The 8477-nt window shown below is 41.6% G+C and overlaps 1 pseudogene across 1 annotated transcript; it reads right to left on the reverse strand.

Annotated features, from left to right (window-relative positions):
- Positions 1 to 2128: 2128 nt before the first annotated feature.
- On the reverse strand, positions 2129 to 5410 carry LOC147443066 (beta-glucosidase 34-like; annotated as a pseudogene). The gene is made up of 8 exons (XR_015190224.1): positions 5089 to 5410; positions 4989 to 5017; positions 4868 to 4894; positions 4684 to 4757; positions 4400 to 4480; positions 4222 to 4309; positions 3524 to 4123; positions 2129 to 2782 (listed from the first exon to the last, which is right to left on the reverse strand). The product of XR_015190224.1 is annotated as a beta-glucosidase 34-like (transcript).
- Positions 5411 to 8477: the final 3067 nt, after the last annotated feature.

Here is an 8477-nt window from a genome sequence, read left to right on the forward strand (position 1 = left end):
ACCAATGAATCACAAAACCAATGATTACGAGAACACTGATATGGATGGTGATGGCAAACTCTTCGAAAGCCCATCCGCAAACAAGAGGCTTTCAATTTTTGCGACTATTTTCTCTCCTCGCCAGAAAAATGAGTGGAGAGAAGAGATCTTCTGGGATGCGTAGCAGAGTCTTGAATCTAGATGGGGCTCCCAATCCATAGTTGTGTGGAGTTCGGAGGAGAAGGTGGAGTACCACAAGAAAATTTTGACACATTCCCACTTAAAATTACCATAAGGGAACTCACAGTCCCATGTTTTCCCCCGCTTGGTGCTTAAAATCCTTGGAGTGAGTGAATGTAAAATTCTCTCTTGGGAATTCCAATTTCCCTTTAGGGATAATCCTCTTCCATGTAGAATAAAAAATGTTTAGTGGGAAAAGTCAAGGGAAAGAACTTTCCCTAATTGTCAAAAAGAGGGAAACTATTAGAAGAGCTATCTTCCAACTTTTTCCCAAGTGGGTTTTACTCTCTTTTGACTTTTCCATGTTACATGGTGAATGTTTTAGAAAAGTGTCCTGCTTAGTGATGTTGGTCGCGCTGAGGGGGACACATGGAGATATAGGCAACATCACGAACCATGGGAGTTGGTCGAGGGGGGAGAGGATTGCAAAAATCTTCCACCAAATGATTTCTTTTGACGAGGAGCAAGGAAAGGAGTGAGTAACCTCACATTAAAACAATTAACTCTTATGTTTTGTACATAAGGTTTGATGTTCAAAACACCAAAACCAAAAGAAATATCCAACCTCATTAGGTTGTTGCTTTTGCAGGTAGAGTCAATGTGTTTAGTTGAATAGAAGGTCAACCTTCTTGCATTTTGACAAAAGTTGAGAGTTCAAACCAAGTAAAGATAAAGAGGGTATGAACCCCACACAACGGGCAGGTACAAGACACTTCACAGTTTAGCAATGCCAAGGTAAGGCACATAAGGTTGCCTTATGACAACCCTTATCCATAGGGTTGTCATAACGTTGTGACCATGCATCCAATGTATCAATGTGCTTTTAGGTCTCGGTAAGGGATATTGTACATTAGACACTCATACAATACTCTTGCAATAAGCCAAACTACAATTATTTCTTGTTCTATCGGCTTGCCGATGACAGGGGGCACTTCTCCCCTTGCTAGCTTTCCGACTCAAGTCCGAAAACTAAAATGTATAAAGTACAATTATATCACTTTCTCTATTCTGTGCTTGCCCTCTTCCAAAACCTGGCAGCATTCTAGCCTCTACAGATCTCTTTAAAGATTCATTAAGCTTGGTGAGCTGCTCTACAACATCATCATGTGTGAACATAAAAGTAAACAAAGCTCCAAACAGGTAATGTAAATTGAAGTAGAGACATGATGTTTATTCATCGGCAAACCCATGTTTGTGAGTTATTTTGTGTTTATTTCACCACAGTTATCTCACACACACTGATCAGGAGTTATTCAAATGACATACTAGCATCTTCGTACAGAGTTGTATGTATGTATAAACAACCCGATATAGAGATGCTACATGCAGAGTTATATGAAGGTATGTATGTATATACATATGTACATGCAGTATGTATGTATGTGCATTCGTATTTACATATGTAGGTATGTAGTTGTGAAAGTATGTAGGTAGACAGATAGGTACATGTGTATGCATGGACATGCAGACATGCGGATTGGCCAAGCCTTGGAAGAGCTCAAATCCATTGTCTAGTGACCAAGCAAAAACACCTTTCACATCACCTCCATCCCTATGCATAATATACTTGTCAGCCCTTCCCTTAACAAAGCTATACAAATACTAGAAAGAGGTACTATTCACTGCATACTATTTAGAGCTGGTGAGGCTCTCCCCAATCTTACATGATCACTTGACTTGTTTGGTAAAGCGGAAGAGTAAATCAACCAGAATATCACCTGATAGCCTTGCTAAGAGTTTCATAGTACGGATGAAAGTATTACACACATGCCATATCATTCAGGTTCTCTCCCATATCCGGTGCTGATCGAATTCCGTAACCTGTTCATAGCTTGATTGATTACTTGGCACTTGAACAATGTTAATTCTCACATTTAATACAATCATGTACACAATATAGTAATGCATGAAAGAGGACAAGAAACTTGCAATGCTAAAGCATTAAACAAACATCCCCAACTAGGGCTCCCACAGTCTAGCATACATGTACTGGTGTGATAAGCTTGCAGACGAATGACCTTCCCATACATGTATACATGGTTGGGTTGCTATATCACTCCCTCATATACTCCACAATTCTTGTAATACACCATGATACTGAAAACTCTAGGGTACCCTACAACGCCAAATTTCTGACAAATTAGACACTGCATATAGTTAAATCCTTAACCATACCTCAATATCTATCTCCTCACCTCGCCAATTGCAACACCATCTACATCATAGTCTATCATCATCAGAACCCAAGAAATGAAAACCTTGGTTAGACACATTTCCATTCACGATTTGTTCATTGATCAAATAAGGAATGAGAGTAGCAGATTTCTGCAAGGGAGTGGAAAACCTGTAACATTAGCCCTCATATCTTAAAAATAGCTGAGCTCAGTATCTTGATAAATAGAACTGGTGTCTAGCGTATACATGGCCAAGGCCACATTTAGTCCCAAAAAATCCATGAGGCACATATCTCTGTTGCTTGCGTCGTTGTAAAGTTTGGAAGGCGAGGCCCACCATAGTCTTCGTGCTCTTAGGGTAGTCCCCAAAGCTCAACGGGTCCATGAACCTGATTAAATCAACTTTCAATTTCCCATCTTCAAATACAATCAACATTTTTAGCCACTTATAAAGTAGGTGATCCACGATTGGGATCACGTGGTAGATCGACTTCGTCATTCACTCTCATATGGTTGTAAGCCTGACCGTGAGCTTGAAGGCTCAGCTAGTGAGCTGGCTTAGTACCTTCAAAGACTTATTAGCCTGATCCACAAAATTGAGTTGGGCATGTGCACAACTCGGGTGTGTGCTTGAGTAGACAAGTGCTCACTTAGGATCATACTTGGTTATGCACATACAGAAGCTAGAGTCCACAAAGCTGGCAAAGATACTTTCCCTAGATGGGCTCTTGCCTCCTCTGTAGCTTTATCTTCCGAGAGAATAGAGTGATTGGTATTAAGATGGCAACAAGTACTAACTTCTGTGCATTCTTATCGGTCCTAAATCCTCATACAAGAAATATTCCTGTTCTAATTGCATTATTAAATTCACCACATTCTGAGAAAATTACATCATCGGTCCTAAATCCGCATACGAGAAATATGTCTATGCTAATTGCATTACATAAGGACACAAATCCCATGCACAGCTCAAGTGTTCATATACTAATGTCATTGTTAAGGAATCTATGTCCATCGTGTAATCAGATGCAAACATGCCATTGAGGTATTTAATTTGCAAACACTAACCAAACATTGAAGTATCTACTAATCCATCATATAGTAAGGAAGGTTGAAACCAAATCACATACCAGCCAAAATAGAAATCTTGGGCACGCTAAGCTGCCGCAAGATGGTTGATGCTGGTACTATCTATCGGCTCGTACCATTTGAACCAGAGAGCTATGCCAATAAGGCCCTTCTGTTTCCCTTGAAAACATTATGCACATTGGCAGGAAATGATTTCTTCAACCAACTTATGATTGAGCTCTAATAATATGTGCCATAAAGGAACAGACAACGTGAAAAAAATAAAATTAATCCGCAAAGATTACCCAGTAAGTTTACACTGAAGCCTAGTTACGACAAATAGTGGATGCCTCAGTTACAGCACACATAAATACATCAACTAAGGGGTACTCACTTGGTCTTCCTGCTTATAGAGGTGAGCTACTGCCGAGTGCGCTAGAAATTAGTTGTGGCCAACAATGTAGGGCTCAGTTGTAGAGTTTCCAGTGGTGCATTTGACTGTCAAATAGGATAAGATATTGATGTTGCAACATCCAGGTGGGCTCTGCGTGGATGCATATGCCAGGCTGGCGTAGTCATTGGGCTCATCTAGTGTTATCCAGAACTTCACCCGGTCATCAAATGCTGAAAAACACCCATTTGCGTACACTAAAAAATCATACCTGCATGGTCATATGAGGAACCCTTATTCTAAGAGAACTATCCATGCTTTTCATAGGAAAATAGAGTATTTCAGCAGTAGGTAATAGCTGCCCCTTACATGATTCGTGTACTCAACAGTCCATGGTACTCATCTTTGAGAGCTTGCGGATGATCTCGAGCCCACAAAGTGACATGGGGCTCTATGCCTGCTCAAAAAGGGTTCAAGATAAGGTTTGTTACTACACAAAGATCATCCGAGATAATATAGGCAGTGCTCCTCAGGCCAATATTCATACCCTTTTCAAGAAGCAGATCGATAAGCTCATTACAATGTGCAATAGCATCTGCATTGGGAGTGACATTTGGTACTATGCCATCTGGAAACATCAAGGTCAAAGATGACCCATTTGGTTTGATGTTATGTTGCTATTGTGTGCAACCCATCCTTATCCTCGCCAAATGTTAAGGTTTATCAGCTTGATTATTGTGACAGACGCATATGCATCGTCACCTCATCTCATGAGCTCATGAGCAACCAAGAAATGGGTTAAATACCAAAATAAAGATGAGCTCTATGCACTGGGAAAGATTCGTTTCCACCGATATGAATCCATCCTTATTTGTTCCAGTATCTCTATATCTTCCTTCACATGCCTGCATCAAACCAGAGAGCAAAAGGATGAGCATTGAGAATCGAGATACAAGGCCTACTGTCTCATCTATACTGCTTCACCTCGGAAAAAGGTCCTGCAATAGCACATCACCTTGGAAATATGCATGCTTTCAATGCACTGCAAGCATGCGTAGGGAGAACACTTTGAGTTGCAGAGAGCCGTCCAACCAAAAGCCTCGGCCGCAGCCCTCACTTTCAAGCAAAGTGGACACATGTCCAACATCGGTCCAAAATTTTCCTTCTGCAAGTCAAAAAGCTTCTTGAAGGTAAATCCAAGGTTACAACATCTAACTGTTATCTATCTTCTCTCACACGTGACCCTCGAGTTGGGTTCGGATGCATCGATGACTGGCCTCATCTATCAACGCAGCTCTCCCCGTGTCCTCCATGCCATGCACCAGCTCTCCCCGTGTCCTCCATGCCTCGATTCTCATCCTGCAAAATGCGACTAGCACACAACTTGTGTGCGAATCAGCATAGGAAGGAACACCTCATTAACACCCACCCCATCATATTAAGGGCATGCACAAACTTGCATGCGATTCAACACAAGAAAGTTACACCTCATTAACACCTTCTCCATGCGTTGCAGGCACAACATGACACGCAGGATTCAACAACAAAAGGAAGAGCAATCACCTACCCAGGTGTTGCTCATCAGAAAATTCTATCCCACGGCCAAGAGATGCACCAAATTTTCGGCCTTGCACTAAGGCCGCCTTCTACAGGCCAAAAAATATGTTTTAAATAAAAAAGTTGCAAAGAAAGTCATCAGGTTCTTAAATGAAGGGACGCTTTGCATCTCTAGGTAGTACATCCGGTCTTTTGCTTGGTATGTCTCCATCGGATCACTTTGTCTTTGCAACAAAGTCTTCTCTTGAATCACCTTCCAGAAACTTCTCTTGATGTCGACTCCTTGAGAAGCTCCCTCTTGATCATATCCGCTCCGGTTAAGTGCGTTCCTTCTCCAAAATCTGCCTTCTTCACTGAATCCCCCCAATCGGAAATCTTTCTTCCATTGCATCCCCTCTTGCCATTGCTTTGGATTTCTTTTGATGTATCTTCATTAGCACAACTTTCTTCTGATTCGAATCTACTACAGCATCTCTCTTCCAAATGCTTGTCCTTCATGCAAATTTGCAGATAAGAGGTCGTGGGCTGCTTGGCTAAAAGCTTGCTCTTCAGGTTGCGCTAAGTGATGCAGAGAAAGCTATGGAGTATAAAATCAGATATAGTGCTATAGAAAGAGAAATCAAAGAATGGAATTGGGTATCGGCAAGAGAGAACGATGAAATCTTGCTCGCACAGATAGTGGATAGTGGAGAGATGGCCTCACCTCAGTAGTACAGGAAAGCATGAGTCTTCATCACTAAACACCGTGATCGCCAAAGTGTTGAGGGCTTACACCCTCAACAGGGAAAAACACACAGAATGACTCTCAAAACTGCAGCGTAAAGATTGAGAGAGAGCGAGAAGAGAGAGAGAGAGAGAGAGAGAGAGAGAGAGACTTGTAACTGATTTCTCATATGACTTGTTCAAAAACTCCCCAAGTTACAATTTATAGCTTTTTAACCTCAACTAACGAAACCTACCAGAATCTAACTAACCAAAAAAATCCGACTAAGCAACATCTAACTGACCAACAAAATCCGACATACCAACATCTGACAGACCAACATCTGACTCACTACAATCCGATTAACCAACAAAATATATCCGATTGACCAACCTATAGTGTCTGTCAACACCCTTGAATCTTGAACAGCATTTGCAAAATTTTGTCCACACTTGTCATACAAAGTAAACTTATACAGCCCACAGCACAAAAGGCCAGATGCAACAATTTCATCACCAAAACTAAGATCATGAACTGTACATCTGTCATCCACAAATTTGACTACAATTCCAAGTCTAGCAAGTGCGGATATAGACAAGAGATTCTTCTTGATCCCAGGTACATAAAGTGCATCAACAAGTGTGAAGGAACTACCATTTGCAGCAGTAAGCACAATCTTTCCAACTCCCTGAACCGGATAAGAGGCATTGTTGGCGCAAGTGACTGAATTCCCATGAGGGATAGACTCGAGAGAGGTGAACAATTCACGATGTGAGGTAATGTGATTTGTAGCACCACTATCGAAATACCACACATGTGAATCTTCAGCAACTGACAAGCATGCATCATGGACAGCAAGATTGTAAGTGCACTCTGCACTAAAAGCCCATTCTGCATTAATATCAGCATTACAATCTCCTTTTACAGAAGACTCAACAATGGCTGCATTTGTAGTGGAACCAGCATTTGCAGTGGAACCACCCTCTTTCTTCTTACCCTCTTTGGCCTTCAACTTAGGACACGACTTGATTAAGTGATCATTAGCTTTACAATAATGGCTACGCATTTTCTTTTTGCCCTTATTACCAGAATTGCCAGACGAAGTGTTGCCAGTAGAAGCATTGAGAACAGAAGTTTTGCCACTCGCAGCAGAACCATAAGAAGTGGTTGCATTGTTGTTACCACCCTTTCTTTGAAAAGCAATAAAAGCCTGTTCAACTGCACGCTGTCTAGTCCTGTTTTTTCTGGAAGTGACTCTTGCAACAGCAATGTGCATAATGCATCAAACTTGAAAACTTCTGGATTTCCTTGGTTCATAAGTCTCCAAGTACTAGCAAAAGCCTGGTAAGAATCTGGTAAGGCATCAAGAACAGTCTGCACAAGGGAACTGTCTGAAATGACTACACCTGCAGAAATAAGTTTCTCATTGATATCCTTGACACCAGCAAGAAAAGTGTCCATATCATCTTCCTCATGCATAATCTTCGACTCCAGCTCTTTACGCATCAAAGCAATTTGAGCCTCATTGCGACTTGCATAAAGACCAGCCAAAATATCCCAAGCCTATTTTGCTAAACGGATGTGAGGAACAATGGTGCGCTTCACAGACAATGCAATCAATGCATGCGTGTGCGCATCCTTTACATCCCAATGAGCTTGTTCTACCGTAGGCAAAACAACTCTAATAGCAGCAATCCTTGCAGCAAGACCTGCAACATCCTCAACATCGCCTACATCCTCAGAACCAGGACGTACATCAATGCCCTACACAATATTCCAGACGCCCTTTGACACAAGAACGTGTTGCATCATATAAGCCCACATAGGATAATTGTCACCTGTCCTCAGAAGCAAACATCTTGAAGACATCTGTGTTGTTGTCAGCCATGGTAAATGTTGCACTTGATGTGAAAACTGTCCGAAAATAGGAGAAACAGAGCGGGAACAACACGTAATATATAACACAAACCCTAGAAGATTGTAAGGCACCTGTTATGCAAAAAATGGCACTGATTGAAATTCTGCACAAAATGACAAAATTGCCTGTGCAGACCTGCATGAAGTGGAAATGGAGGCCGAAATGAGCCCGAATCAGAAATCTAAGCAGACTAAGCTCTTCGAGCTTACCCGAAATATTTTTCGACCTGCGAACGCTCGCCAAACCTCACTGTAATCGAAGAAAGTGAGCAAGCGTGTGTTGAAGCAGCTGGCGACTAAGCTCGGGAGGACGTAACCTGCTCTGATACCAATTGTTGGAATTAGGGTTGCAAAGAAACACACACATCTTGGAGAAGACGAAGGAAGCTCAAGGCACACAATAGAGAGTGTGTTACTTAGTGTGCAATGGAAAGATAGATACCCTAGA

The sequence above is a fragment of the Adiantum capillus-veneris genome, chromosome 14, assembly GCF_014529385.1.
Source record: "Adiantum capillus-veneris isolate H3 chromosome 14, ASM1452938v2, whole genome shotgun sequence".
Lineage (NCBI taxonomy): Eukaryota > Viridiplantae > Streptophyta > Polypodiopsida > Polypodiales > Pteridaceae > Adiantum > Adiantum capillus-veneris.